The sequence below is a fragment of the Haliaeetus albicilla genome, chromosome 1 (assembly GCF_947461875.1).
Source record: "Haliaeetus albicilla chromosome 1, bHalAlb1.1, whole genome shotgun sequence".
In the NCBI taxonomy this organism is placed as follows: domain Eukaryota; kingdom Metazoa; phylum Chordata; class Aves; order Accipitriformes; family Accipitridae; genus Haliaeetus; species Haliaeetus albicilla.
The window spans coordinates 85,476,829-85,500,483 of NC_091483.1; the positions used below are offsets into that span (position 1 = coordinate 85,476,829).

Sequence of the window (23,655 nt, forward strand, 5' to 3'; positions counted from 1 at the left end):
TTAAAGAATACTAGGGATAGTCTCCATCTTCTTTCTAATATAAGAACCAGCAAAACCTGGATCCATCCTCACTCTAAGTGGGAAGAAAAAAAACACAAAAATGTGAATAATGAGTTTAAGTTAAGAATGCCTTACTGGGTAGCTAAACCCTACAGGCCTACAACTATGAAGACAACTACTTTGACAGTGGTCTGTTTACAGAGGAGTAGGGAGTAAAACCAAGAAAACCTTGAGATGCGATGATAACACAAGCTATTGGCAAGAAAATGCACACAAAATGGTGAACAAAAGGCACCAACAAACAGTAATAGTCAACAGGTTTAAGCACAATAAAAACTTATTCTGTAAATTATTAAAGAATAAAAGCTACTTCTTAAACACATCAAGAACAAAAGACAATCTCAAAATAGCATAAATCTGCTATTAGCTTATAAGGATATGATTTTCTTTAATGATGCAGAAAAAGTATTCAATAACTATTTTGATCTGAATTTAGAAAAAAGCACTGATAACTAATTATTTTCTTTTCCATTAGTGGTTAGAGAGGATATTAACCTGCAGGTGCTAGGACTGTGAGTTTTACATTTCAGAAAGGGGATCTTTGTGCCCGGGAGCTCTTTGAACCATTCCTGTTAACATTTAACTCATCCCAGAGCTGTGCAAGTTCCAGAGTAACTATAATGTTCTTCTCAAAGAGCACGCAAAATGACTCAGATAGCAATAGCCTATATGTCATAATTTACGTACCAGGCAAATTCATAGGAACAGTGATATAATGCAGTCAATAACAAATTAAAAAATAGTTGCATGATTTAATCTCATTAATCAATACATTTTAGTAGGATTACATATAGGCCTAAGTGGTCGAGACAGGAGTGTCAGCAGAGTATAATTTGCCTCTATGAAGTATTCAATTTAAACACACTTGCTTTTAGTCACCATATCGCTATAAAAAGCAATGAATCCCCTCAATTAATAGATTAAGAGCTCATTAATGGAGAAATTGCAGATATCTATAAATGAGGATTATTCACTAAAATGTCTCCACTGCAGTTATACAGCAATCTATTTTTTACTTAATTAGGTAGAAACCAGATGATACACAAAAATTTACCTCATAAAATTTACAGAAGACACAAACACTGACATTGCAAAGAAGAATCATTTATAAGGGCTAAACACAGTTGCTTATCAAATTGGGCTTATTCACATACTATACATTTTAATATAGCCAAATGCAATTAACCAAAAGAGCAGCAGAGGTAGTGGAACATAAGAGCTTATGTCACCCTCAAGTCAGGAAGTCCCTGAGCTGCAAATAGTTGGAGGCAGAGAGAGTGGTCTGCAGTGGCATCACTGCAGACTTACCCTCTTCCTACACTCTTCCCAGAGCATTTGCTGTGGGCCAGAAGTTCATGGACGAGATGGATCTTGGGTCTTACCCTATGTCACTATTTTCATATATTTACCATTAGGAGTTTCAAACTAGCTGGTTTAAAACCGTGCCATTTTCTGATTAAGCTTCAAGACCCTGGGAAACGTGAATATTTGCATGTGGAAAGCAGACCAAGCTGCATAAATAAGTGGGTTTACTAGAGAAAAAAACAGCAAGCCAAGGAGAAGCCTGAGCCATGAAGTGGCTATGCAGTGTGGATGGCCTCTGGTGTATATCTGTTTGTCTACCTAGCCTAGAAAGGAAGGCATTTATTTAAAAAGGTCAGGATGAACAGAAGAATAAAAGCAAACAAACAAAAAAAGTTAGCATAAAATCAAGCTACTGAAAACAAAATTATTCAAGATCCTATATAATAGAAGATATTACATGTTTTTCTATACACAAGTGCTATAAACAATAATAAATAAGTGGCTTTAGGCTTGTGCTTTTATTGACATAAAATCACCAAATCTTAATAAGAATAGTCACTTTATCATAGTGTTAAAATCACTCATTATAACCTTTATAGTTTTTTTTCTTGAAAGAAGAAGAATTATAACATCATAAGGGTTTAGAAAAAGGCATTTTCTAATTCTGAATCACTAAAAATGATGCAGCAAATTATTGTGAATGCTTATCAACCAGTGTGTTGACAGATAAAGCAAAACAAGGACAAGCTGATGCATAATGCATATGCCCAAGTGCCCCTATAGAACAACCAGCCAACTCATAAAACCCATCAATAATGCTCTGAGGAAAGCTGTGTTATCATGAGGGACTTCTGTTTGAGTGATGTGCTGGAACTCTCAGAATTAAAACTTTTAGGTATTGTAATATCTTTTTGATGAGATTATATGTATGATTAATGAAGCCTCATAGGGCATATACTCTATCCTGCCTGGCATCTTGATTAAGAAACTAGAATGATATGAAGTCAACACACACATTAAACAGATAAAAACCTGCATAATTCATAAGCCTCAACACATAACCGTAGACAGGCAATCATCACTGAGGGTGCTTTCGTAAGCGCGGATGAAATCGTGAGATACATGCACGTTATCAGAGCAGATTAGAATTGTCCTTCATGGTAATGCCTTACAGACAGACAGGTTCACTTTCATTTTCTTTCTCCTACTCCCTGACACAAGGCATCTTGAATCCTTTTCAATGCAATGAAACAGGATGAAGCAAGAGGGGACTGTTATCTCCCTTTCATCACATCTTGAAATATGCTTTAACCTGATGGTTAGGGCACTTTTCTGAGAGGTAGGATATCTTATGTGAACTCTTCACCCTAAGAACAGCATTGAAGCCATACCTCACACATTCTGAATGTCTTTTCTAGCCATTAATCCAGCGTATGAAACAATTAGTGGCAATAACCATGTCAGCTTCAGCAGAGGAGTGATCTCTTCTGGTTTTTTGAATTCAGCAACTTAGTTAATGGCACCAGGAGAGAACTCTGGTATGTGCATCCTCAGTGGAAGCAGCTGCCTCACTGTAACCCAGACCTGAGCATTTACATGCCAAAGAGGGTAGGGTTTAAGATACCGCTTTCTTTTCTCTACTTCCACTTGGCCAGCTGAGGTAATTCATTTCTCAGGATTAGACCCAGAAATCTAACACCGTGGTCTGGGTTCCGCTTTGGTTCTGCACAGGATCTTCCCAACCGTGACTGAATAGGGCTTGTACCTGAACGACCAAAAGCAATGCTGAAATCACAAACATCAGACCAAAGAAGCCAGTCTTCTCTTTCTCCGTCAACACCAAATTCTGCTGGACTGTGGACAACAAGAGGCTGAATCAGACAGAACTGCTGTGGTGAGTGTTTTGGGAAGGAGGTTTGGAACAGCTGCTCCTCTCAGATCTGCCCTGTGGGGAGGCAGTAGCTGGTACAGGAGAGCAGGAAGACATCCTCACAGATCCCAAGGCCTGCATCCTCAGGAGAAGTACACACCAGCCTGTGGTGCAGATGGATTCCTCAGATGCTACAGCCTCCCTTCCTATGTAGCTCCCCCACAAGCTGCACTGTAACACGGAAGAGCTAGTAGGAGTTAAAGTTGCTTCATGGCAAAAGTCATGACCAGATTTACAAAGGAAACCCGCAGTTTGGCAGGGGACAATGCTGTGGAGAGCAGCCAGTCCCCTGCTCCAATCTCTCCCTCTTCAAACCACTTTCCTCTACCAAATAAAAATTGGTGCAAGAAACAACAGAAAAATAAAGGGGCTTCTGTCCGCTCCTGGGCAGAATAATGTAGCAGGTGGCTGCGTCTCCCTACTCTTCCTCCTTCCTACCTTCAAAGCTCTTGACACTCTTTTGAAGGTTGCACATAATGCTGATGGCCAGTTGCAATTTATCTCAAGTGATATGATTTCAGGTTATGCTAGAAGCAGTCTCATGATAGGATGTGTAAGACGTTAATGTCATGCTGTATTAGGAATATGGGATTGGTCAATGAAACTTTCCATAATATCACAGTTAGTGTGTCATGCAGTTTCCTTGTTAACTGGTCAAGACTTACTTTTAAAGTAGTTAGGGCTTCCTGTCCCACAGGAAATATTGTCGTCGTCATCATTGTCTTCTATTGTCTTTCTGTCTTCTATTGACAGACTGCTCCTAAACCTCAGTGCTCTAGTGATGAGAAACCTTCCAGTAATTTCCATCCAAAACGTGTGGTGTCTGGCCATTTTATACCATTGTTCTTGTGCCAGCATTTTTCTTTCCTTCCATAACTTTTCTCCTGCCTCATTATTTACACCTTTTACATATTTCTAGACAAAAATCATATCCCCACTCAGCTTCTCCTTGCCTTTTTTCAATGGCTTTCAATTTTCCTAAGGTGTAGCTTAGGATTTTTCAAGTCTGGAAGCTGTCCTTGAGAGGTTTTATAAAAGAATAAACAAATTTTACTGGACACAAGTGGCAGAAAACACCATTTATGTGTTAATGACGTGTTAATAACAATTTTTGTTAATCAAGAATAAAATCCCTAGAATACTAATGTATGCCTGCTGCTTACAAACACAGTTCTGTGTGTTTAGATGATGTGCTACAACCCAAACTCCGTGTATCCTGAATGTGACCTCTGAGTCTCTAAATTTTCAGACTCACTGTAACATTCTCATAGGTTCATATTTCCTGTACTATTTTTTCAAAAGCTTTAGAAAGCAATACTATTTCACTCATGAGCCCTGTGACCGGATACTCAAAATAAGGGAATACAGCACAGCAGCCTGCTGCACTTGTCCTCTGGCCCACAAGATGGACACAGTAAAATCTGCACATTTTAACTTCATGTCCCACCTGGAATACAAGGAAATGCCAAGGCGGCTGTGGCAGTTGAGGTCTCTAAATTAGGCAACCTCCCCCGCTGCAAGCCATGTCTGTTCTGCTGCAATGCTGTGGTAACAGCAGAGCCTCTCTGCTCTGCCCACGGTGGGTGCCCACTGGAGAAGGCCATGTGGTTAACACGGCAGGCTTCACAGCAAATGGGCAGGCTGGATGAAATCGGTGAAATGCTGCCAGTGCCATTCCTCCTCCAGAATAGAATCGTAGAATCATTTAGGTTGGAAAAGATCATCAAGTCCAACCGTTAACCTAACGCTACCAAGTCCACTGCGGAACCGTGTCCCTAAGCGCCATGTCTACAAACATGGGGAGGAAGGTCAGGAGGAAGCTTCTCCCCATCCATGGTGACCTTGCCCCTGGGGGATGTGCCTGTGGCAGCCACCTTGGGCTGGGCAGGGCCCTGCTGTAGGGGATGTCCCAGCCATAGCCATGCTGGGCTCGGCCAACTGCCAACCAAAGCACCCAGTGTGGGCCTGTGAGGGGCCTCCGTGGTCAGCCATGCTGGGCCTGTGACGCAAGGGGAGCCCTGCACGGGCAGGTGGCAGCCGGCGCTGCGGTTACCTGCACAGCAGTGGTCCTGGCAGTCGTGCCCAGAAGCAGCGCAGCATTCCCGGCGGACGGCTGGCTCTGGCTGTCCTTGCTGAGGGCTGCCTCCGGCAGGGCGGCAGCCCGGGCAGTGGTGTTGGGCGGCCAGAGCCTCCTCCCTCCAGCCAGGGCCGTGTTGCACACCCTCACCTGCACACACAGGTATGCGTGAGGTGTGCGTGGGCACACGGGCACGCCGGGATGTGCCCACACAGCCACAGGCAGGCATAGGCACGTATAGGCTGCCATACGCGCCTGTAGGCGCACATGGGCAGGCAGCAGGAACCCGTGAGGCTGAATAGGGAGAAGGACTGACAGTCACTTCTGCATCAAAGGTGCTGCATTTTTTGTCTGTGCCCTTGCCTGCTCATCTATTAGGAAATGGATGTTTAAAGGAAAACCTGCATTTTTCAGAAGGGATTTTAGTCTAGGAATACATGCTGGAGATCTCAGGCTAAAATCAGTGAAGATCCTTGCCATTTCAGAACATTATATACTAATTTATAAATTAAATATGCCAGTTAAATAATAAACTTAATAAAACTATAAACTAAGCTAAAATAAATATGCATTGAATCTCTATTACACTCTGGTACCTCATCAGACGTTTCTGATCAGATGCTACAACAATCTCTTATCTCCTGCGTCTTTATCATTCATTTGAACAGATGTTTCTAGTCATTAGGGATGAAGACTATAGATAACACAATAACCAGAGCAGTAAATAATAATAAATACAGATCATCTGGAATAGAAATGTGTAGGTCTTATTTGCAGGTTGCAGCACATTTGTGGGAAACAAGAAGAGAATGTGGATCATGGTGAAAATTATAGAACATCTTAGAGTGACATAATTGTTAAGAGAGGCAGCGCTATCCTCTTACATAGTTAAGGAGATTTCAGATTAGAAGTGCAGAAGTGCATTGTCTCTGTATCCTAGTGGAGAGGATTCTTTAATCTATCAGACTGAAGAACAGCAAAACCAATGACTGGAAGCTGAAGCTAGAAAATTATTTAAGTTTTAGAATGTTTTCTCAGGGAAAGTGTGGCTGGAGTCTCTGAATCTTTATTATTATTAGTAGTAGTAGTGTGTTTAGATTATAATATATATATTATACAGTCATCTAGCAGGACTTAATGGCACTGAACACTTCAAACATGGAACAAAAAACTGAGAGACTACAGAAAGCCAGGAGTATACAAGTGATTAACATTGCAGAAAACACTGTTTTGCATTGTGTAAGTCCACTGCGAAGCCATTTTTAGAGAATTCATGCTCTTTTGATGCTGCCATCTTGAAAAAGATAAAGTGCGGTTAGAAAAAGTCAGGGAAAACCAATGGTTATGAAATACATGTCAGAGTTTCTGAATAATGAGAGATTAAATTCATTCTGATTCCTTAGCTTCTGAAAGAAATGGCTTCTAAAAGACATGGGGATAGGTGACAGACCCATTTAAGGTTGTGAATGGTGTTGAGAAAGCAAACAGAAATGCTTATTCACATTTCCCTTAACAAAAAAGGTAGGAGACATTGAATAAAATGATCTGGGCAGCATTTTAAAACAAAGAAATAAAGCATTTTCTCATACAGGGCAAAATTAGAGTTCATAGGCAGAGGATGGTGTAGAGACCAAAAACTTGAATGTGTTCCAAATCGTTTTGGAATTACTTCATGAAATGAGACTCCATCAGTGGCTGTTAAACTGAAAGACACAGATAAAACCTTTGTCCTAGAAAAGTTCCTAATCTGGAGAGGTTTCAGTGGAGTTATCACCTGTATGTGCTCAGTTCTTACATTCCTGCTGTCAGCATCTCCTCCCGACTACTGCTGGAAGCACCATACTGGGCAGACAGGGCCATAATCTGACCCAGCTCCCCCAAGCTAATTCATGATGATAAGCAATAGGCTCAGAGTATTATTTGCCAACTGTTATCAAGATTCTTAAGATGTGGGATGAATATAATTTATAACATGCAAGGAGTTATAAAAAAAATACAACTGCTTTCAGGGAGCTAGTGTTTTTGTTTTGTGGATAGTGAGAGTAAAAGCACAGCATGAGGGGAAAAAAAAAAAAAAGGCAACAAAAGCCCAAACCCAAAGACTGTCCATAGAGATTATATTTTAAGGCTTATTAGAATTAGAAGCTGAATGTATGACACTGAATGAGAAAAGGGCAATAGGTGGGGGATGTGCCAGGTCTCCAGGTGTACTATAGAAGCTAAGTCTAGTAGAAGGATGGGGATATGCTCCCTCTGGTCTTCAAGCATATAAGGAGATGATGCAAAGAGGAGGAGAATAAACCCCATTTTTCCCAGTGAACAGGGCAAGACACAGTGATGTTTGGATAAAAGCTTTGTAATAATGAAACACTGCAAATATATTACCTGAGGAGACTACGGCATCTCTCTCATTGGAGGTCAGAGAAGTGGTAGTGATATCTAACACGAGTAAGAAAGGACTTATTTGGAGAAGTTGGGAGTGAGGAAGTACAAAGTTTGGGTTTAGATGTAAGGCACTCAAATCAGTTTCAAAGAGGAAATGTTAGGGCCTGAGAATTTGGTTTCAGCAAACCTGAAGTAGTTTGGTTCATCTGTGAGTCATCAGCATTAATTTACTTTAGTCTACTGAATCTGTTTGCATATGAGATCACACAGAGATCATGGAAAAATCAAAAAGAGAATTGAGGCCAGAGACCCATGGAGATGCATCACATGAAGGAAGAAGATAATTTCTGCAAACAGATCCCCAGAAAGGCATATGGAAAAGGAGCAATTACATAGGAATTGATGATTCAGCCAGGAAATGCAAGGTCAGATAATATGTCAAGGACAATGAAATGTGTCCAGTCTGTGTAAGAAGGATAAAGATGGAGCAGTGCTGTGAGCTTTAGCTAAGAAGAGACTTGGGTGAGAGCAATGACAGAAGCTGGAGCAGAAAAAGAACCTCAAGTAACAACAGCAAAAAATGCATGCATGGAAAAGCAATGAAAGAAATGGTGCGATAACTGCAGAGGTAGGTGGAGTGATGATAGCTTGGGGGATGGAATAGGTTTAATTGAAGCTATGATAGGTACAGAGAAGTTCTACTAAGGAAATGGAAAATATGACAACAGATGAGCTCAGTTCATTTAGGTGGCAAAACAAAATGTGTGAGATGCCATGGTTGTTGTTATAGCTATTTCAATGGTCAAACAATGAAAAGAGCTATTAAAAATAGAGGACAATGATGGATAACAAAAATTAAGTATAAACTATCTGTGAATAAAATATGAGTTAATGATGGTTGTTAAATACCCAAGTACCTCAGTTCCTTTGTGGCTTCTGTGACAGTTGTTTGGCTATGTGATGGAAGCTCATCTACGCACCCACGAAGGAGAAGAAAGACACAGTGACAGGCAGAAGAGCCCAACTAATGCCCTGTGCTGGCTACTGCCCTCAGCCCATCAAAGGCCCATTTTCCCCAAGCCTAAAGGAGCACAGGGGCACAGTGTCAGACCAGGAAACCAAATTAGGGGCTTGGAGGAAGGGACCCCTCTGGGGGCCGCTGCCTGGGCTGTCCCCAGAGATCCCTTGTCCAGGTGTGAAACCTGTGAAGACGAGTCAAACCTGGAGCACTTTTCCAACTGAGGGGGGGTTGCTCCCTGGGGGTGTGGGACACATTATGGATGCAGGGGAAGAGCAGCTTGAGATTGCACAAGGCTTATTACAGGATGTCCAGGGGAGGAACCAAGAGTGGGCAAAGGGATGGAGCTAGGTGACTTGGGAAGGAACAAGTGTGGGAAAACAGAGGAGTAAGGGGATAAAAAGAGCCGGTCCCGTGTAAACAGTTCGCTGTATGCTTGCCTGGCCAGGCCCTGCCCTGATCACCACAGTCTGTCCCATCTGCTGCTTCAATTCCCCCCCAGCTCTGCCCTGGGTGAGGGCTCTCTTCTCTGTGCACGTGTGTGGTGCAGGTGTGTGTGTGTGTGTACACACATGATGGTCTGTACCAGCAACTGGAGTGGGGCCGCAGCCCTGGGGACTTGTATGTCCAGATGCCAGCAACTGGGGAGACTGGGATCCAGGAGCAGCTACTAGGCAGACTGAGTGTCTGAGCCCAGGTGCTGGAGGGATCCACATGGTACATATGGAGATGGATATGTGTGTATATATCTATCTGTACCTGTATCTTTATCTAGAACTCTATCTATATCTATAGCTATACCTATCTATACATTCCTGTTAGTGGAGAAGATCATAATACATAAAAGGGTAGCGCAGAAATTATTGTGTGGATCATGGTAGTACTATGGGCTGTAGGCAACAGTAATAGATTTGAATAGACCTGAATATCTATTTTACACTGAATACTTTAGGTTAACAGTCCATTCCATTGCCATGAAGCAACTCCCTATCCCTCTTCAAGGCCTGTGTGGGAACTTGCAGGCCCAGGGAAACTTCCTTTGACTCTTCCACTAGCATCATCATAAAGGCTTTCCTTTCCATAGCTTTGGGTGTCATTCTCCTTGTATTAGTTTTGTGTACTTGGGAAAGTAACAGGTTTTCCTGATGTTTCATGTTAAATCCACATTTGTTAAATGAAATGTGTTTTTTTCCTTGCCAGGATTATAGGCACACTGTTCTGCCTGCTCTGATACAGTCTGTACAATCACCTTTACCCTCTGTATGTCTCAGAAAATATTTGCCTTCTCTTCTCCCTCTCCCTCTTTTTTCCTTTGCCTCTCCTCCCCTTCTCCCCACCTTTTCTCCCCTCTTCTACCCTTTCTAATGTGACAATAAGAAAGTCACAGCTTGTGTTCAAATACCAAACAAAGGACTTTATTAGAATAAGGAATATACCCAGTAATAGTTATATAGCTTTCCTGTCTGCTTCACTATGGAGCTGTTACTTCCCTCTCTTCTGTCAGTTTTTTAATCTTTTTTTTTCTCTGCAGAATTATAGCTACCAGTGACCAGCCCATTGTTACCCAACGGAATGGAGACATGGCAATCCAAGCATCAATTTTATTACACGGGGAAAGGCGCCTTGCCAGGGTTGATAACGCAAACTGCTTCTCCCATCAGAGTTCGCTGGAGTGTGTACAAGCAGGGAAGCCAAGCTTCAAAGGGGTGGCAGGGCAAACCAGCAGCTTTGCTAGAGTCTTTCCCATACCATTGGTGTTTTTTGTACGTTATTCCATGCTGTTGTGGCATCTTTCTCTATACTTACACTGCTCACTCTGTGAGGCATGGATTGGGGAGGCAAAGCACTACATGTTTGTTTCTTTTACAAGCTTCATGAAATTTTGGCAGGGAAGCCATCCATTAGTCTCTTGTTGGTCACGACCCCTGCCAGTGAGGATTGGTGTGCAAAGGGCTCCCTGTTCATCCTCCCAGGGTGCTTTCTGCAGTGCAGGAGGGATGTAGTTACTTGGCTCCAAAGGGGTCCCCTCTCCAGAGGGGTACAGCTTTTCCCCTGACCTGGGACCTTGAATGTGCATTTAGGCACTGCAATGAAAGCAAAAGCAGGAATGAAACCCTCTGCCTGATCTCTGCTCTTTTGATTTCTTTTTAAGGTACACCTTCCACTCCTGAGTTATTAATGTTTTTTGAAATTCGTTTGGGTTTTCTTCACATTCACCCTCAAGTTTGCCATATGTTAATCAGTGCCTAATGCTGCTGTTCTTCGGTGTTTGGATGCCTTAAATGCATCTAAAGGGTAGGAAAAGTAACAAGTAATTATTAACTGTTCAGTGTTGGTAATAGCTGCATACTCCTGCATTTACCCCATTATTTTTCCTTTCAAATACTGAGAATTCAGAGACTATTAAAATGGAATCACCTCCAGGACGGTGTTTTCTTGGTTTTCTTTCAAACCAAAAATACCTGAAGTCAGTAATAGTACAAACTCTTCAAATGCATTTATTCATGACTGGTGAAAATACTGTACAATACCCAAGAAACACAGCAGGGGAAGGCAACATATTAATACTTGCATAGAAGATAAACCTGTTATACATAATGTAGAGACCTCTTTCCCCTTTTCATGGCACAGGCACAGGACTTAACTTAGGTTCGCAGTTGATTTGAAAAATCCAGACAACCAAAGCAGTCAAGGCTTTCTCTCCACCATGGACCAGATTCAAGACCAATTCTGTGTTCTGGGTGCCCATACATACCTTAACATGCTGTGCTATATCCAGCATTCTGTCTCTTTTTCCCTCTCACTTTCTGTCCAGTGCCCTGTCTCTCTTGTTCCTCTCTCATTCTGTCCTGCTCCCCATCCCTATCCCATTCCCCATCACTATTTTGGTCTCTCTTATTTTCTATTTTTTTTTCTTTTTAAAAAGTTCCCCGTGCCTGTCCTTTCACTCTCCCATTCCTCCATCCTGTGCCATGTCCCATTTTTGAGGCCATGGAAGTGACATCAGGAGTGTGACAGGTTGTCAGAAGCAGGTCCTCCAGCCCACTGTTGTTTTTACCTTCTCCATCTTTGTCCCAATCTACACCTCTCTATATGTTACTCAATCCCTCTTCCCTGTTCTCTGGCCTACTTCTTCTCTCTCCATGTATCCCACTCCCTGTCCCCATCTTTATCCTTCCTTCCTTCCTTCTTCCTCTCCTTTTTCTCTGTCTGTCCTTTTGTCCTGCACCCTAACCCTATTTCTTCCTCCATCTAATTGTCCTTTCCACTGTATCTGTCTCTGCTCCTTAGTCCTTCTCTCTTGTCTTACTTTTCTCTTTATAATCCTCTGTCCTACTCCCCATCCCTCTTTCTCCTTCTCTCACCCCTGCTCCCTGCCCCCATCTTTCTCTCTCACCCCACCCTCCACCCTGCCGGTCATTACCTTTCTGTCCTCGTCTCTCTACCACTGTCCTGCTCACTGCCCCTCGTTTTCTCATTCTGTCCCAGTGTCCTGCTCCCTGCCCCTCTTTCCCTCTGTTGCTCTGTCCTTCTCCCTGCCCCAATTTGTCCTGCTCCCTGTCCCATCGTTTCTCACTGTATCCCTCTGTCCTGCTCCCTGCCCCGTTCTATTTAATCCCTCTCTGTTGTGCTGCCCATCCCAGTTTTTTTCTCCATCCTGCTCCCTGCCCTGCTCTTTATCTGCCCTGCTCCCTCTCCCTCTTTCTGCCTCTCTTCCTCGGTCCCTGCTGCTTCTTTCTCCGTCTCTGTCCTACTTCCTTTTGTCTTCCCTCTTGCCGTGCCTCTGTCATCTTTCCTGTACCTGTCTTTCTCTCGTGTCCCATTCCCTGCCTCGTGCTTTCTCGCTACACCCCCACTGTCCAGCCAGGTGCCGCTTTTCTCCTCTCTTCTAGTTTCCTGCTCCTCGTTTTTGGCAGCCTTCGCCTCTGCCCAGCAGCCCATCGCTCCAGGAGCCAGCCGACCGACCGTGCGTTCCCCGACAGACAGACGAGCGTGGCTCTGGGACCGACTGCCAAGGTGTCCGAGGGGCAGGGGGAGCGTCGGGGGGGGGGCCCCGAGCCCCGGAGCAAACTCGCTGGCAGGACTCTGACTGAATAAACACAGGCCGTCTGCCCCCTTTGCCCTCCGGGCTGCGTTTGCGCTCCCTTTGCACGGGGCGAGAGGCCGTGAGGGAGCCCAGGGGAGGAGGAGGTGAGGCGCTGGGGGGGGGGTCGGGCCGTGCACCCCCTGTTCCTGCTGGGCTCCAGCTGCGGGCCGGGGCTGGAATAGCCGCAGGTGCAGGCAATGAGGCTGAAGGCGGTGGCCCCTCCCTGTAAAGGGGGGGCTGCCGGGGGAGGAGCTGGTGCTGCCCCACCCTGGGTACGCGTGGCGGGGCCAGTGGGAGCCCAGGCAGGAGCGGAGCGGAGCGGAGTGGTGGCCGGGGTGCGGCTGCCCCTTGGGAGAAGGTGAGCGGGGCCGGGCGCCCCTCGGACCGCGAACGTCGGAGGTGGGGGCGGCCCGGGGGAGGTGGGGGCCGCCGGTGCCGAGGCCGGGGGGGGGAGCCCTGGGGGCTCACAGGGCGGCTGGGAGCACGTGCGCGGTGGGGGGGGGGGGGGCAGGCCCCGTGGCGGGGCTGCGCAGTCGCCCGGCGGGTCCTGGGGAAAGCCCCGAGGAGGACGGCGGGGTCCGTGTCGGATGCACGGAGCGGCAGCGGGGGGCGCTGCCCGGAGCCGGAGCCGGGCGGGGGGTGCCGCGCCGTGGCGGAGCCGGGCGGCGAAAGCGCGCCGGAGCGGCGCTGGGGGCTCGGCGGGAAGTGCGACTGCGCCGGCGTGGGGGTGGGCGGAAACAGAAACGGCGTCCCCTCGGAGTCAGGTAGCAGGGCAGGCTGCCTCCCGGGGCATGCCGGGAGCTGTAGTTTTCGCGGACTCGGCGGCCGGGCGGCAGCGTGGCTCTCGGGCGCGGCGTAGTCCTCGCTGCCGCCGCGGCCCCCGGAGTCCGACCAGGTCAGCCTCAGGAGCGTTACCGGTTTCGTGTGGTTTTCCGCGGGCTTCCCGCTGCGCCCGCTCCCCGACCAGCCGTGCGGACGCGCCTCCCGGGCGCGTGCGCCGTCCTGCGCGTGGGGCAGCCCGGCGTTCGCTCGCTGCTCTGACCCCTCCGGCGCATGCGCGGTCCCTGGGAGCAGCGTGGTGGCGCGCAGGGCGGGGGTCTCAGCGGCAGCGGGCGAGCGCCGGGACGGCGGGTGAGGCGAGCGATCCCCTCCGGCGGGGGCGGGGGGTGCCTCCTGCCCGCTGGCCGCCCGGGGCTGGCGGGACGGGAAGCTGCGAAGCGGCCGCCGCGGCAGGCTCCCGGTCCGCCGGAGGCGAGCCGGGCCAGGGCAGCGCCGGGGAGTTCCCCGAGAGCCGATAGAAGGGAAGAGGGGACGGAGGCGGGCACCCCCCAGGCGCGGCCAGCGGGCGCCTCCCCGAGTCGCCGGAGCTCCCCCGGCGCCTTTGCTCGGCCCGTGCGGCTGCCCCCAGCTCCAGCCCCTCCCCTGAAGCCTGTGCTGTAGCCGCAGGCAGCCCCCGAGCCCTGTCGTGAGGGCAGCAAGCTGGCCCTGCGATGTTCTCGAGTCTCCCTGAACGTGGGTGCTGTTAGCAGCGGCGCGGGGAATGAGCGGCGTCTGCGGAAGCCCCTGTGGAAGGAGGGGCTCCGGCCAGGGTCGAGCTACGGTAATAACGGTCACTGCTGCCTCTTTCCCTCTCCCAGAGGCCACGCTGTGAGTGCGGTTGTCCGTTCGTCCCCGGGGATGCCGTTGACTGCAGCAGCCTCAGGCTTGCGTGGGCTGTCTCTGCCTGGCCTCCCTCTCCTCGAGGCGCGGGAGCACAGAGGGACAGGCGGAGCGCTTACTGGCTGTGGACGGGAGCTGCTGAAGCTGGAGAGGCCACAGAAAGGTAAAGAAGAAGAAATGGAAGGCCATCTGGCTGGCAGCTGCCTCCCGCTGCAGCCAAGAGAGAGCCTGCCTCTCTGGGTGTGGGAGGATCCTGCCTCATAGTCCACAGCAGGTTAGACCGCCAGGGTCTGTATGCATGACCAGCAGCGTGGTACGGCCACATAGTGAGCGAGCGAGCGAGGCTACGTGTCTAGGAGGCCTCATCTCGTAAGAGCTGCGAGGCGCTCGCGTGTTCCGTTATGTGGAGGACAGCCAAGCGACTGGAGTTACAGAAGCGCAAGGGAGGAGAGAAAGAGAAAGAAGCGTCTGAACTGGCAAGGTCTCCTGGCAGCTCCAAGAGTGAGAGCTGTGGTGAGTCCTGGGCCCTCGGGGCCCTGTCGCTCCTCTTGTGCCTCCCGGTCCCTCCCTCCCCCTCTCCTGACCCCCTCGCTTTCTCATGCTGCTGTGACGGGTTTTTTTTTTGTTTGTTTTTTTATTTTGCTTCCCTGTGCCTCCTCTCTTCTGTCTATTCTCTTGTCCTGCTCCCTCTTCCCCCCCCCCTTCCTCTCTCTCTCTCTCTCATTCGACTGCCCCCCTTTCTTTTTCTCTCTGCATTCTTGTCCTGCTCCCTCTCCCTCTTCCCTCTCCCCCCGCCCCATCCCCGTCTTTGTCCTGCAGCCAGTCGCTGTTTTTTCCTTTTCCATCTCCTTGTCCTGATCTGCATCCGCCTCTTTCCCCGCCTCCCAATTTCTCTGGCCTGTTCCCCTGGCGTTCTTTTCCTCTCTGCGCCTGTACGTGCCGCTCTGTGTCCCTGCCTTCCTATCTCTCTTCTTCCTACTTTCTGTTTCTATCCCTTTGTCTTGCTCGCTGTTGCTGTTTATTTTTGTCATTCTGGATCTCGCTGTCCCCATCCTCCTTCCTGTTCATCTCTTACTCTCTGTGACCCTTTGTGCTGCTTCCTGCCCCTTTTTTATTCACCCTCCCTCTCTCTGCAGGGCTCCTGATACCTCACTTTCTAAATTCCCCAACTCCCTGTGCTTCTCACGGTCTCTGTCAGTCTCTCTCTCTCTCTCTCTCTCTCGTTCTCATTGTTCTTGTCTGTCGCGCTGTCTTGCTTCTTATCCCGTCGTTTCTCGCTGTATCCCTTTGTCCCGCTCCCTGCTCGTATTCGTATTCCTCTCTGTCCTGAGGACCGTCCCAGTTTTTTATCTCCGTCCTGCCGCTGTCCTGACTTTTCCTTCTCTGCCATGTTCCCTGTCCCTCTTTCTGTCTCTTTTCCTCTGTCCCTGCTGCTTATTTCTCCATCTCTGTCCAGACCCCTGTCCCTTCCCCCCCGCCCCGCCTTGCTGTTCCTCTGCCTTGCTTTCTTTCGCTACCTTTTCTGTCTGTCTTTCTCTGCCCCATTCCCTCTCCCGCCCTTTCTAACTGTGTCCGCCTGTCCAGCTAGCTGTCGCTTCTTTCTTTTTTCTGTTCCTCAGTACTTTTTTCTTTTTCCGTATCTCTCTCCCGCTGCCCATCGCAGTTGGTTTTTCCCCCTCCGATGCTGGCCTGCTCTTTGTCCCTTTTATCTCTCTGTGTCCTTCTGTCACGCTCCCTGTGTCTGTTTAATCCCTTCATCTCTGTCCTGCAGCCCGTCGCTATTTTTTTTTCCTCTTCTGTCCCTTTGTCCTGCTCTCCGTCCTTGTCTCTCTTTCCCTTGGTTCTGCCTCCCGTCCTTTTTTCCTTTCTTGCTCCATCTCTCTGTCCTGCTCCCTATCCCTCCCGCGCTCTCTCTGTTTCTGTGTCCTTCTCCTTGCCTTTCCCCACGGTCTCTGTCTTGTACCCTCTTTGGTTTTCTTGTTTTCTGGGTGGCTGGGCCCGGCTACCCGCGGGGGTGCTTCGGCTGGGGGGTTTGGGGTGGGGGCCTGGCCGTGCCGGTGATGGCGGGGAAATAAAGCCTGAAACGGCAATCGTGAAGCGACGCCCTGCCTGTGCTGGGGCTGCCTGGCAGAGGCGTGGGGCCGGGCCCTCCGCAGGTCCCGAGCACTCCCCAAAACTATGCGTGGGGCCCCGGGGGTGCAGGGCTGTGGGGTGGCTACGCTCAGCATCGCCCGTGGGCACTGCAGGGTGAGAAATGGAGAGCAAGTTTTCTGTTCCTGGGGCTTGACAACAGGCTCGCGTGGCTGATGTGGGGGCTCGGAAACAGACCGAGCTGCGCGGCTTTGGGCCCAGAAACAGAGGTCCGGCCCTGCGTGTTTGGGCCTTGAGAACAGGCTCAGCAGCCGAGTTTTTTGGCTCCCAAATGGGCCCCGAGTCAGTTGGTGCGGGGGCCAAAAGCGGGAGCCGGCTTGGCTGGTTTTGCAGGCGGGTGGGAGGGTGTTGGGGGCTGCGGGGGGAAGCGGGGGGCGGGCAGGGTGCGTGGACCCTCCCCGGAGATGGGGGTCTGGTTGTGTCGGACGCCGAAGTTTGGGAGTCCGGCACGCAGCAGGCCGAACTCAACATCTGTGATGGTCTGTGGGGGGGAAAGGTGCTTTTCAGACCCCACATGCCCTCTTTGAGTCCAGCTCTTCTTTCTGCGCTGCTCAGAATAGTTGTTAAGTAATTAATCGCCCAAACTAACGAATATTTATTCGGCGTGTAACTCTGATGTTTAATCCCAATGCTCCAGTTTTGACAGCAGTTGATATACAACCTTATGGAAAGCCCAGACCGTTGCACGTAGCTGGAGCTTGTAAGGAGAAGCAGCTGAAATCAGCCAGAGCTTCAGCGCGGAGCTGGGGCTTCAACGAGCCAGAACTGTAGCAAGCGGGAGCTGGAACGAGGCGGGGTGTCCGCTGTCTGGAGCGTGCATTAGCCAGAGGCAAAAGTACCTGCGGCTGTAACGAGCAGGAGGCGCGATTAGCTGGAGCGTCTTTTCGCTGGAGCGTCCGTCGGCCGGACTGCGCTCCCAGCACGGCGGAAGAGCGGCCGGGCGCCGGCAGGGCTGTCCGCAGCAAGCCGCTCAGAGCAGCAGGGAGGTGAGTTGCCCTTCTGCCAGCGGGGAGCCCGGCCTCTTCCCTCAGGCATGCAATCCACGCCGCGCTCCTCTCTCTGCGTGGAGGGTCTCTCCCAGTCCGTTCCCGCGGGCAGAAGCGAGGTGGGGGTCCCCCGTCTCTCCTGGGGCAGCCCCCCCTGCGAGGGGGCGCGGGCGAGGTGTCGTTGTCCCCTCGGTACCGGGCAAAGGGGAGAGAAACCGGCCGGCGGGAGCTCCTGGGGTGCAGAGCCCTTCCGGCAGAATCCTCCCCTGTCTTTTCACCGTTGGCTGGGTGTGACAAGCAGGTTCATTTCTTTGTCTCCTCTTCTCCCAGTGTCACCTTCCGCGTCACACGAAGAAAATCCTGCGTGGTTAATTCCGCTTGCTGCTCAGGTAATCGCACGTATCGGGCTGGGGGAGCGGAGAGAGACACTTGCGAGTTCGAGGGCACTACAGATGCTCCACGTTAAACCCACAGAGAAGGCAAATTTGCTGCTAGTGCAGAAAAGATGATGGAAAAATTGCTGTTAACAGATCGTGCCCTGTTCCTGAACTGGTCCCTTGATGTGTTTTTGTTTCAGGGGAAAGAATGAAACTTCCTGTCTGGTAAATTCAGAGCTGCCTCTTAGCTTCTTCAGGGTCGAGTGTTTCTCTTCTCTCTGTTCATACTGATTTGATGGGCAAGTTGGAAATAGCCTTTTACTTTTTTATGTATAACTGAATTTTTAGGAATATGTGGTGTCCCTGTAGTTCATTTTTGAGCACCTAGATGCCAGTAGAAATGTAATGAGTGAAACATGATGGGAACCGGTACTTCAACTTGATTTTTATTTGGGTTTTTTTTTCCTTCCCCATTAAGAGTGTTGATGGCATGTTGTCCTGTGGCACAATCCCCATTCCGTTCAGCGAGTCTTCAGTCTAGGACTTTTAAGTGAAAAAGTTTGTCCTTCCAAAAAGGGACTAGTCATTCCTAGGACCGAGGCATAGACTTGGAGAGTCGCTTAAGTACGTGATCAGAATTAAAGCCAACTTTCAGTTGATGTTGCTGCTGTTGGTCTTTGCTTTCATTGATTTCTCCACCACTCCCTCGTGGTTGGGAGCTCTGAATCGTAATGTTTTTCAGTCTCTAACACGTTTCCACCCCCACCCCCCAAAAAAAGGAGAGGCAGTGTCTAAAAGTTAATTAGTTTCCTCACAAATGTGTGAGTAAATAAAATTTGAGTTATGATGATTAAAACCATAAAAATGACACCAGTCTTGCAGATCTGGACTATTTCTGAACAGGCGTTCATCACACGCAGAAGTTGTCAGGGTACGGATCACCTGCGCTTCATGCTCTGACAACACAAAATGCTGAGGCAGGGATGAGCTCTGAAAGAAGAAGAAAGAAAAAAAAAAAAAAGAAGGCTACAGGGTCACGGTTTTGTTTTGTTGTTGTTTGATTTTAGAGAGTGCAATATTGACTGGTGCCAGCCTGCAGAGCTCTTCTGCTGCCTGACCTCTCCTTCTCTTTCATGGCTGTAATTGTCGTTTGGATAATTGTAGAAGAGCAATTAAGTTACTTGCCTCTGTGAATGTGCTGGTAATACCAGGAAGGCAAATGCTTGAACCAGTAGTGAATAACTTGGCGACGAGTAGAATTTCTGAAGGAAGAACAGCAGCAGCAACAGGAAGCAAATAGCAAGTGACCAGAAACTTGTGTGTGTCAAAGGTATCAAAGCTTTCTTGCCGTTGTTTGGCAATATGTTCCAAATGGCTTTTTTCGGTAAACGTAAATTTTCAGGAAGTTCAGGGCTGTGTGTGGCAAAACGTGTCCCTCTGCGTACGCGTCCTGCTACGTAAATAGCATGGGTCAGTGGCAAGTCCAGTGGCAGGGCTGCTGTGCCCTACTCTCGACGTTGCCGTGGTAGTGTTGCGGTATTTAGACCTTCACGGACGGGCCGAGGAATGGAAGGAGAATGCCCGTTTTCTGTAAGGGCTCAGAATGCCGACCCTTTTCTCTGCCTGCCGCTCCCCTGTGCGTGAGATGAAGCTGTTTTATTTTTCTCCCTTGTTCCTGGTCTAAATATTTCTGGAGCTGTTGCTGCTGTGGGTTTGCAATTGGTGTTACTGCGTTTTTGTAGCGTTCTAGCGATGGGTCGTTTCTGCTGTGGCGAAGCGTTGAGATACGGTTTTCGGTTTAAAGCGTCAGAAACTACGTTCACGGAAACCGGTAACTCGCGGCGTAGGGGAAACCGATCTGGCGCGTGCAGCTGTGCTCGCAGGGCTGCTCGGTGGCTCCTCATCAAAACGGCAGGGTGTGTGCGTGGACATTCGTAGGGTTGCGCTCTGGGTCCGAGAGCGTTAACGTATTTTTGCTGTTGGAAGATGGAATGGAGCGTGTGCCTGTTAAATCTCAGGGCGGTCAAAAGCTAGGAGGGACCCTGAGCGGGTTTGGTGGCACAACTGCGGTTTTAAAAGATCTTGACCGTTTGGAGCAACGGCCTGGAAAAAATGATTCCTTTTTTGCAACGAGGCAGTTCACGAGGACAGATGTGTTGCTGTGCTCTTTAGCAAAACTACTCAACTTGCGACGTATAGGGTGATGAAGCCTCGGCTATACTAAGGCTTGAGAAAATGTATGTAGGTCTCTATGTCTGTCACCTGCGTGTATCTAGGAAAGTGAGTTCTAGTGAAAGTAAAGTTGCCAATGAGTCAAAAAAGAAGGGAGGAAAAAAAAAAAGGCACGGTTGTCTGAAAAATGCAAAAGCTCTAGTGGCCTGTGTCAACAACTGTACCGAAGATGACGCAAAAATACTTTTTCCTCCGCTCAGTCGTACTGTCTTCGCAAACCTTCACAAAAAAAAAAGGCAGCTTTGGATTCCTACCCAGCTTTGTGCTAATGTTTTTTTTTCTTCTCTCAGCTGGATGTCAGCTGGCACCGTTTCGCCGTGGTTGCCCTTTCTTCTGCCGTGACGGTACGAGACAGATGGAAAGATTCCGTAGTGGCCTGCAAGTACAAGGTACGCCTACGATGTGTGTCTGCATTTTTCCAAAGGTACTTGCGGTATGGACTTTAACGTTGAGAGTGTGCCAACTCTCCTTCTACTTTTTTTTACATGAAATATTTTAACACAAATACTAAAAATAAGTTCTGTTCCGGAGCATGTTACACCTATACAAAGTTTACTTCCCTCAGTTTATTTTCTCTTCCTGAAAGCATAATCTTCTGTTGCTGTGTGCTTGCTAGTAAATGGTACTGTGAAAATAATTTTGTACTAAAAGAGGGAAGAAACTGTTCGTAAGAGTTCAGCTGTTCAGAAGAAACAGACTTTGTTTTCATGATAAAAGCTTTATGCTTTTACAGTCAATGATTTTTTTTTTTAAATATCTTATAGTAGTACTCAAAAACGTTACAGAGATAATTAGCATCTATACTAAAAGCAGTCAAGGTCAAAGAAGAGACGTGGACAAAACGGGACAAACGGGCGTCGCATCTGTGTGTTGTCCAGGCTTTCCCAGGAAGCATTAGCAGCCTTGTAACTAGTTACAGTGAGTCCTGAGGTGTTTTTGATGAGTTACTGCTTCAGTAATGTATTTTTTCCTTTAACCTACAGTGTGTAATTTTGACTTCAGTTGGAAAGAGATTTTCCAAAATGGAAGTCTTTCTCTCTCAAAGAAATTTTGTTTTATGAACTTCCCATCAGAGTGGATCTTCAGAGGTGATTGACTTGACAGCAGAAGTCACCAGTAACGAGACTTTTCACTCTCTTTAAAAAAAGAAAAAAAAAAAGAAGTCAATTTCCTTCCAAAGACCCAAGCGCAGCCCATCTTCCTAAAGTTGATGGCATCACTGGTCTTTGGTTTCTCAGTTGTAACAGTCGAGATAACATGAAAACATGTTGCTCTGCATGCTTCGGTACTGCCAAAAGCATTAGGGAATCCGCCAGTCCTTTTTGGTAGTCTGAGGTATTGCAGCACTGGGGATTTTACAAATTGACTTGCATTGTTTAAACTGTAACTGCCAAATAGCTGTAGTATATGATGTTAGGTGTATGTAAGCAGTTAGGTATTTTTCTAAATGTTTAAAAAGAGAGGCAACTGAATGTTATGGGGATTTTTTCCTGATGTTTTGACGGAGTGCTCTGAAGTACTTTCTTTCTGTCTGGCTTTCAATGGTGTGTTTCCCTGGCAGTTCAGTAGCACCTCTCTTGGGCAGCTCAGCTGGCCAGGTGTCCCTCCGCGTTCTGTAACACGCACAAAAACCCCTAGTCACGTTATAACTGTGTACTTTGGAGAGAGATAATTTAATGGTATGAATTCAGAGCTGTGCAAGTTAAGGTAATGGAAAAGGAAAAAACAAATACTTTTACAGTATAAGTATTTTTATTGGACGTATATAAACATGGGCACACCTTTTTAGTGTAAAGTGAATTATTGAGATTTATTCTTTATTTTTCATTTTGCTCTTTGGAGTTTTCCACTTCACTTTCGGCTTTATTCACCAAACAAGCAAGATGCAAAGCGGCAGCAGCAGGAGCGCAAGGGCTGTAGCTGTTGCGGTGGATCCGTAAGCGTAGATTCTGATTGCGTACGACCTCGTCCCGCAGCCTCCCAGGGTTATCTCCCTGCAGCAGTGCTGTAAGGAAGGGAGGAGACGTTTTCCAGCACCGGCAAGAGTGTTTACTTGTATGCTAAGAAGGTGTTCAAAATGGTATCGATTAGCCTAAATGCTGATTTTTAAGTGTTCAAATAGCTCTTAACTTTTAAAGGAGGTGGTGTATTTCGAGCTGACCTGTTTACCTGGAATCCTGCTTTAGCTCAGCGACTCTTCTTGTGCACCCCCAGCCTCTGCTGGCAGGGCGGTATGAGAAGCTGGAAGGTCCTTGACTTAGTATAAACACTGCTTAGCAACAACTACAGCATCGGTGTGTTGTCAACATTATTCTCATCCTAAATCCAAAATGGCCCTGTACCAGCTACTCGGAAGAAAATGAACTTTATTCCAGCCGAAACCAGGACAACCCCAAACCCTCTGATTCTGGGACTGCAACGGAAAAAACCAAACGACTTTGGGACTCCTGGGAAAGCCAAATCCACCTGGATTTGTGCAGCTGGAAAGCAAAAACCCCACCCCATTTTCATGCACAAACCCACAACCAAAACCCACACCCCTTTTTATGTTGTGGAAAAGCACTGAAACACACCCCAAACTGAGTATTTTGAAAAAGCAAAAAACTCCCCCGTTAGGGGAAGATTGGGGATGAAGCACAAGCAGTTTGAGGGGCATTGCTGGGGGTCCTCCCAGCGTGGATTATATGGTGTGGATGCTCTGTTGCGGGTTATCCCAGGTGAGTTACCTGCTGTGGATCATCCTGGGTGGACTCCCTGGGGTAGGTCATCCCCACCCGTGTCCCCCCATGCACCTCTGTACCCTCAGCTACCCTCGCCCTGGCGTGTGTTTCTCCCCCATATATGCTCCCCGCTGCTTCAGCCCGCCCCCTTCACCCATTCAAGTTTTTAACCCACGCGAGTTGTTTCCCCACGCATCCCCTGCTCTTCTATCTCCTGTCCCCCCACCCGGCTTCCTTTCCCTCCTCCATATTCCACCCGCCCCCCCCCCATCATCTGTCAGGCTCCAGACCCCTGGCATGCTGCCTGCACCCCATTCTCTGTCTTTTTTTTTTCTTCTTTTCCTTACAAGTTGTTGTTGTTTCTTCTAAATGATTAAACTGTTTTCGTTTCAAGCCACGAGTTTTCTCACTTTCGCCCTTCCGATTGTCTCCCCGTCCCACTGGGGGCGGGGGAGCGAGTGAGCGGTCGCGTGGGGCTTTGTTGCTGGCTGGCGTTAAACCACGACACGAGGTGAGTTGCAAGCCCTGCCTGGCTAATGCTGGAGGCTCTCTACGTTCCTCCTGCCATCTTGACGGGCCGTCCTTGTTCTTCATTGCCGCTTTATAGCGAGCGCCTCTCGCGCTGTAAGCGGCAGCAGTACTGGGGCCGCGCAGGTACTGCGTGTTGC

The 23,655-nt window shown here is 48.3% G+C and overlaps 1 protein-coding gene across 1 annotated transcript in view; it reads right to left on the bottom strand.

Moving 5' to 3' along the window:
- M1AP (meiosis 1 associated protein) overlaps positions 1-5,496 on the bottom strand; it is a 31,844-nt gene extending 26,348 nt beyond the window's left edge. The window contains exon 1 of the mRNA XM_069798486.1: positions 5,349-5,496. The gene's annotated coding sequence lies outside the window, so the exon portion shown is untranslated. The remainder of the gene's footprint in view (positions 1-5,348) is intronic.
- Positions 5,497-23,655: the final 18,159 nt, after the last annotated feature.